Source organism: Heptranchias perlo, unplaced genomic scaffold (genome assembly GCF_035084215.1).
Source record: "Heptranchias perlo isolate sHepPer1 unplaced genomic scaffold, sHepPer1.hap1 HAP1_SCAFFOLD_245, whole genome shotgun sequence".
NCBI classification, from domain to species: Eukaryota; Metazoa; Chordata; class Chondrichthyes; order Hexanchiformes; family Hexanchidae; genus Heptranchias; species Heptranchias perlo.
Genome location: NW_027139257.1, coordinates 6963 through 14729, shown reverse-complemented (window position 1 = coordinate 14729; position 7767 = coordinate 6963). Strand labels below are relative to the sequence as shown.

At 46.3% G+C, this 7767-nt stretch overlaps 1 long non-coding RNA gene across 1 annotated transcript; it reads left to right on the top strand.

Annotated features, from left to right (window-relative positions):
• The first annotated feature begins 3411 nt into the window (after positions 1–3411).
• On the top strand, positions 3412–5368 carry LOC137310381 (uncharacterized). The gene is made up of 2 exons (XR_010960062.1): positions 3412–3732; positions 5093–5368. It is a non-coding gene; the product is annotated as an uncharacterized lncRNA (long non-coding RNA).
• The last annotated feature ends 2399 nt before the right edge of the window (positions 5369–7767 follow it).

Below are 7767 nucleotides of genomic sequence, written 5' to 3'. Positions count from 1 at the left end.
GCGGAGTCGGCTCGAGGGGCCATATGGCCGACTCCTGCTCCTATTTCTCATTTTCTTAACCAGGTACAGTTTTTAGACCTCAGCACAAGGCATGAGAAAATCAAAGGACAGTCGAATCTTCAGAAAAAGTGATCGATCCCAGAAGCCGCACTGTAGAAGTACAAATCACCATCAATCCTCACTAATTTTCTCCAGTTAATCCCCCTCCCGAATCAATATGCCAAGACTTGGATTGAAGTTCGCAGACACCTTTTTTACTCTTTGTCCTTACAATACTATTAGTCCTATAAAGCCATTTTCCAGAAACATAGTTATGACCTGAGGCGAACATTTGATGGGAACACAAGATCGTACCTTTAAGCCAGCAGGACAGGTTCTGTAATATGGGTTTGCCAATCTGATGCATATTCCGTTTGTTCACTGACCATCTATCCTGAAGGCACTGACTCATGCCGAGGTACACAGCAGCAATCTGCTCTCCGGAACCCCAGGCGATCGGTCCTCAGGAAACACGACAATCTCACCCAGTTCTTCTTAACTCGATCTTCGGGACAAGCGCGCTTTCCACCAGGAGTCAATGGATTCCACTCAGGACTGAGCGCCCTGCCCGTGTTCCCCATTCCTGGCCAGTGAGCACCAAGAACACACTTAACCCGCAGACTCCACGGCTCAGCACAGAGCGAGCACGAGTTACTGGGTGTATTTACCAACCAGACAGGAATGAAAGTTTTAACTGTTTCGGAAAGCGTTGAGGATCAACATATTATGTTTGCCAGACTCAGAGCACAACAAACAATATAATTAAACGTTGGGCCAGAAATCGTGCAGAGCCGCGAGGCAACGCTCACCACAGCTCCTGTGAATTTAATGAACAAAAATAGTAACTGCGGGCTCTCCTTCAATTCGCCACTAAAAATGGAGCGAACTGTTGAGCGTTAATCGGGAGCGATTTCTGGCCCAATATGTTACTCCAATTGCTGCCAGAATAGGGTAATAAACGAATTCTATCTCCGCAATTAGAGACGAACGCATTTCTCAGTGAAGACGATTTATTTTGCTGCTGCAAAAAGGAATGCAGACTGCAATAGTCAGGTAACGAAGTTAAAACAGTGGGATAATTATAGTGTGTAATAAACCTCTAATGGGCCGACCGACTGACATTAATTGCAGACTCTTGAACAAATGAGTGATGGTGCCATCTGACCGTTAACTATCACACTTTTACACATGGACCAGCTGAGTAGCCTTTTGGGACAATGAATTGTACAATGACAAAGCCACAATTTCTAAATTTAATGTAATAAATGAAAATTGCAACCACAAGGACAGTGTAAGAAATATCGAAACCTCGTTCACCAATGGGTCATTTTTACTTTAATTTTCCGTGCTGCAATTCCCAGGCTGGTCCTGCGATTCCCCGATCGCCCCACTATACACCTTACTGCAATCAATCACATAGTTTCAAACATTCCCTCTCTTTCTGTGCCTCAGTGTCCACGTCTCCCTCCCTCACATACCCTCGTTCGACTTGTCTCCCAAACTTCTCTGTCTGTCAATCTCCCTCCTCCATTCCCACTTTCTCTGGATCTCCATTTTCTTCCTGATTTCCTCTGTTCTTGCCGAACGCGAGTTCACTCAAAATGATTTTCCAGATTGAGACGGATAGTTGAGGCCAAGACCAATCATTCTTTGTAGCCCTTGGAGGAGACAGTTTTGTGGTTGGGGTTTTGGACCATGGTTGTTGATTGAGCTGCGATTTACTTTGCCCAAAACAGTCTGGTCACGAACTGGACCCGCTGGAGTCTGTGGTCGGTGTTAGCGTCCAGGAAGTGAAGATCAGGGAAATCAGGATCTTCCGCAAATATTGAGAGAAAGATCAGGGAAAGCGTCGGTCCCGGAACATTCTGTCCCTGTTTAAAAGGGATGAGCTGTCAGTCCCGGATCATTCAGTGTCCGTTTAAAAGGGATGTGCTGTCAGTCCCGGATCATTCTGTGTCTGTTTAAAAGGGATGTGCTGTCAGTCCCGGATCATTCTGTCCCTGTTTAAAAGGGATGTGCTGTCAGTCCCGGATCATTCTGTCCCTGTTTAAAAGGGATGTGCTGTCAGTCCCGGATCATTCTGTCTCTGTTTAAAAGGGATGTGCTGTCAGTCCAGCATCATTCTGTGTCTGTTTAAAAGGGATGTGCTGTCAGTCCCGGATCATTCTGTGTCTGTTTAAAAGGGATGTGCTGGAATTCCCGGATCATTCTGCGTCTGTTTTAAAGGGATGTGCTGTCAGTCCCGGATCATTCTGTGTCTGTTTAAAAGGGATGTGCTGGAATTCCCGGATCATTCTGTGTCTGTTTAAAAGGGATGTGCTGTCAGTCCCGGATCATTCTGTCTCTGTTTAAAAGGGATGTGCTGTCAGTCCAGTATCATTCTGTCCCTGTTTAAAAGGGATGTGCTGTCAGTCCCGGATCATTCTGTGTCTGTTTAAAAGGGATGTGCTGTCAGTCCCGGATCATTCTGTGTCTGTTTAAAAGGGATGTGCTGTCAGTCCCGGATCATTCTGTCCCTGTTCAAAAGGGATGTGCTGTCAGTCCCGGATCATTCTGTGTCTGTTTAAAAGGGATGTGCTGTCAGTCCCGGATCATTCTGTGTCTGTTTAAAAGGGATGTGCTGGAATTCCCGGATCATTCTGCGTCTGTTTTAAAGGGATGTGCTGTCAGTCCCGGATCATTCTGTGTCTGTTTAAAAGGGATGTGCTGGAATTCCCGGATCATTCTGCGTCTGTTTTAAAGGGATGTGCTGTCAGTCCCGGATCATTCTGTGTGTTTGCCGGTGGAAGAGAGATCAGACTGTGAAATATTAAAGAGCAAGTGGAGCGAGCTGGATCGGCGGGTTATATATTGACTTTACGTGGGGCGAATGCTGTAATTGGAATTTATGGGTTAAATGCCCTGTTCGTCTACCTGGCACATCCTGTCAGCGGAACTCACATGTTAAGCCTTTAAGTTGGGTCCAATTTCACAATCTTGTGATCTGAAAGATAAAGAACTGACAGCTTAGTCCACCTGTCAACTGATCAGCAGTCATACAGGACGGAAGCAACTTTTCCCAGGATATTTTCAGAGACCGGTCAGTCCCCGTGTGTGTGATGATAAAATGCAGCAAACTCTTTGCCAAAACTGATGAAATCGCTGCTCTCGGTCCTTGGAGTCCTGGTGTTGAATTAGTCCATCACTGCTTGAAGTGGGCTCGGTAGAAGAGAGATCAATTTAAGTGGTATATTAAAGGGCACGAGGAGCGAACAGGAGAGAGGGGGCAGATTTAGAGCTCCTGTGGAAGCAATAGTGGGGGTGGAGTTAAGGGTTAAATGTCCTGCTTGTGTGCCTGGTATATCCCGTCAGATCAGCTCATGTTTTAAAACCTGAAGTGGGGCCAAAAACACAACCTTATGATCTGAAAGATAGAGAACTGCCAACTGAGGCAAGCTGCCAACTGATCCACCGTCACACAGAAGGGAAATTTTCCCAGAATATTTTCAGAGAGTCACTCCCCGTGTATGAGATTATAAATACAGCAAACTCTCTGAGTCTAGATTCAGAACCTGTGAACTCCAGCTGTCTGATCCTGACTCTGAGGAACTCAGCGGAAGATGATGAAAGTCCTGCTCTTGGTATTTGGAGTCCTGGTGCTGACTCAGTCCATCACTGCTGGACGGGGGTTCAGGGGAGATCGTGATGGTTCAGGTCTATACATTTCCCCGATTTCTCAGCACAAAGTGATCCGATAGTTTTGTATTTTTTGAACTATTTTATTCTCTGACTGAAGCTCACGGTTTGATCGGTTAAATGAATATTATTGTCAGAATGATTGAAGAATTTAACCTGAACCAGTTCCACAGATAAATCCCCCGATTGTTTAGTCTGTACCTGAGCGGGGAGTGGGAATAGTGGGGGTTTTGTGAGGATCCAAACAGACGGGGAATTAAAGCACAAATTACTGGTCGGTGCCGAGTTAGTGGATCTCATCCGGAGCATTGACCTGTTTGGGAGACTCTGTAATTGGCCTCAGTACGCAGGTACTATGGAGGGGGAAACTCACAGTTCCTGCTCCCGATCAGTGCTGCCTGCTACAAAGGGGGAGAGTGTGGACGGGATCGGGAACTCCTTCATTCCCTTTCCCCCACACTCACTGCTCAGACCCACAGACAAAGAATGGAGAATTGGGAGCGATACTGGAGGCGTCTGTGGAACCGCTCCTCGGACATGAGTCAGATTTTCATAACATGAGGGGAGGTGATTGGATCAAAAGGGTTTTCGAAACAGGTTTCTGAATTCTAATAATTCTGCAGCCTTCATAGGGATCAGGATATGAGGACACGGAATAAGTGGAGGAGTCAAGCGGTGAAATGATCAATTTTCAGGAGCCGGGTGTCAGTTTGCCTCAGTTGGGAGTTGAGTGAACAAGTTATGGGCTGATGTCCCACTCCAGTACATACAGCCCAGCACTGGGGGAGTGCAGCACTGTTGGAGGTGTCATCTTTTGGATTAATCTTTAAACGGAGACCTTGTCTATCTGTTCATGGGGCAGGAATCACTTGGTCGCATTATTTGAAGAGCTGGGAGTTCTCCTGGTGTCTTGGACCAACATCACTCTCTCAACTAACATCACCAGAAACTCCCCACACTGTCAAATCTCATTTGCTGTTTGTGGGACTTTGCTGTGAGCAATTTGGTTACAAAACAGTGCCGGTACTTCAGAAATAATCCTTTGTCTGTGAAACTCTTTGGGCACTTCTGTTAACGGGAAAGGCGCCATATAAATGTCAGATCTTTCTTTTCTTTGTCTCTAGTCTCAGAAAGCGCGAACGGTGGTCTTCATTCTGTGGAAAACCATTGGGCTGCCCCTTGAGAACAAAGAGTGAGTCTCTACAGGTCGGGGAGGGGTCAGTGTGAGGTTTAATGAAGTACAAATGAGCTGAGGTTCATGTGTGGTCCAGAGTCAGTCCCAGTAACACGGACAGACTCAGCTTCATGTTTTCTCATTGTTCTCCCTCCCTCTGTGTCCAGAACGGTCAATTAATTAACTCTTCATTTTGGATTTTAGGGCTCATGGATATCTGCAGCTCGCTTGAAGGAATGTGTCGTGAAGGCTCCTGTAACACAAACGAGGAGACTCTGCCGGTATTCTGCCACGATGAGTTCCATTGCTGCAGACCGATTCTCACCAGCCCGAGCTCCCCAAGTTCTCACTGAATGAAACCTTCGTTCACGGGGAGCAGGCTCTGTTTGATTGTGTAGATCCCACAACCCCTGACTCTGTATTACTGCTGTCAGAATAATGGGCTGTACTCAGAAATAAATCTCACTGCATTGATCACAGCTTCATATCCGTGTCTTGTTTCTCTTTAGGATCATTGTGTCCGAGGATGGGGTGTTCAGGGGTCTTATGAGGCTGCGGGAAGATGTGGGAATCGGAAGAGGAGACCGCAGCAGGGAATCTCTGAAAGTGCCTAATAACACATTCAGAAAGTTACTGAGATAAGACAGGTCTCCCAGAGTGTCAGCACTCTGACCGTTCAAGGTTCAAGATATCTCACTTGAACGGGTTTGTTCAGACTGAATTGGAAGGAGACACACTTTGCAACGTTGGAGAAAGAGCTTTACTCTGTATCTAACCCTGTACCTGCCCTGGGAGTGTTTGATGGGACAGTGTAGAGGGAGCTTTACTCTGTATCTAACCCTGTACCTGCCCTGGGAGTGTTTGATGGGACAGTGTACATAAGAACATAAGAAATAGGAGCAGGAGTAGGCCAATCGGCCCCTCGAGCCTGCTCCGCCATTCAATAAGATCATGGCTGATCTGATCCTAACCTCAAATCTAAATTCATGTCCAAGTGTGTAGAAGGAGCTTTACTCTATATCTAACCTGTGCTGTATGTGCCCTGGGAATGTTTGATGGGACAGTGTAGAGGGAGCTTTACTCTGTATCTAACCCTGTACCTGCCCTGGGAGTGTTTGATGGGACAGTGTCGAGGGAGCTTTACTCTGTATCTAACCCTGTACCTGCCCCTGGGAGTGTTTGATGGGACAGTGTAGAGGGAGCTTTACTCTGTATCTAACCCTGTACCTGCCCTGGGAGTGTTTGATGGGACAGTGTCGAGGGAGCTTTACTCTATATCTAACCCGTGCTGTATGTGCCCTGGGAGTGTTTGATGGGACAGTGTAGAGGGAGCTTTACTCTCTATCTAACCCGTGCTGTATGTGCCCTGGGAGTGTTTGATGGGACAGTGTAGAGGGAGCTTTACTCTCTATCTAACCTGTGCTGTATGTGCCCTGGTCTGTTTGAAGGGACAGTGTAGAGGGAGATTGACCAGAGACCCATGTGAAGCTGACAGTATAACTCGGTGCTGCTCTGACACCAGTAACTATCTCAAAACCAATACTTACTGAACAAAATGTTGTTGTTTTAAAGTCAGTGATTATAAAACAACAGCGCTCTTATTATAGAAGAATAAAAAATACAAGAAATATTAAACTGCATTGAGAAGCAGGAATCAAAATATCTCTTCTTCAGTCTCTCTCTCTGCCTCTGCTTTAATCCCTCGGTTTCGTTTCTCTCACTATTTCGCTCTTTGACTCATTTATCTCTCTCTCTGCCTCTCATCTCTCTGCCTCTGTTTATTTCTCTCTCTCTCTGGCTCCGCCACTCCCTGACTCGTTCTCTCTCTCTCATTCACCCTTGCTCGGTCTCTCCTTTCTTTCTCTCATTCTATCTCCACCTCTCTCTCATTCTCTCTGCCTTGTTGTCTCTCTCACTCTGCCCTTTCTCTCTTCTCTGCCTCTCGGTCTCTCTTTTTGCCTCACTCTCTTTCCCCCTCACTCCGACTGGATCGCCCCTCTCTCTTCTCTCTGCCTCATTCTCTCTCTCGCCATCTCTGCCTTTATCCTCTCTCTCTGCCTCATTCTCTCTCTCACACCTTCTCTTCTCTCTCTCTAAGCCTGACTCTCTTATTTCCCTCTGCCATTGTTTCCTGTCTCTCCGCCACTTGCTGTCCGTGTCTACCTTCTAATTTAAGATCCCTGATGTAACAGGACTATCCCAACACAAACAGGACTATCCCAACACAAACACTTTCACACTGATCCCAGCCTGTACTCTGAACACATTGCATGAGCTGATCACAGCTTCTGCACCCCGAGTTCTCCAATGAGCTGCTCAGGATGTACAAGGCCCACCAGTGGCCTGGAGTCCTGCAAGATTTCGCTGTTACTCTCGAGGGAAGCCTGCTTTTGGTCCTAACTTCTGTTACCCCTCTGCCTCCACATCGCACCCAGCGCACATTCCTCAACACATTTTATTACCTTCCACCTTCAAGTGACATTTGTATCCATGAATTCTCCAAATCTCTGATTTGCTTTGCTCTGTAAATCTTCTGGGCCTCCTTTTTCCTTATTTTTGTCAGCCTCTCTCTGTAACTGAATCCGTTTGGTCTATTTATAAATTTACTTAAACCTTCTGAATAGCTGGCAAGCAATACCTGCTATTCTGCTGACCGTATTTCCACACACAACACATGATAGTCACTAATAACTACAGTAAGTAATTGAGGAGAAACTTCTTCACTCAAGGTGATTAGCACGTGAAGCTTGCTCGCACAGGGAGGAGTTGAGGTGAATGGCATAGATGTATTTAAGGGGAAGCTAGATAAATAAATGAGGGAGAAAGAATACATTGACGGGGTGAGAATAAGAGAGGTGGGAGAAGGCTCATATGGAGCA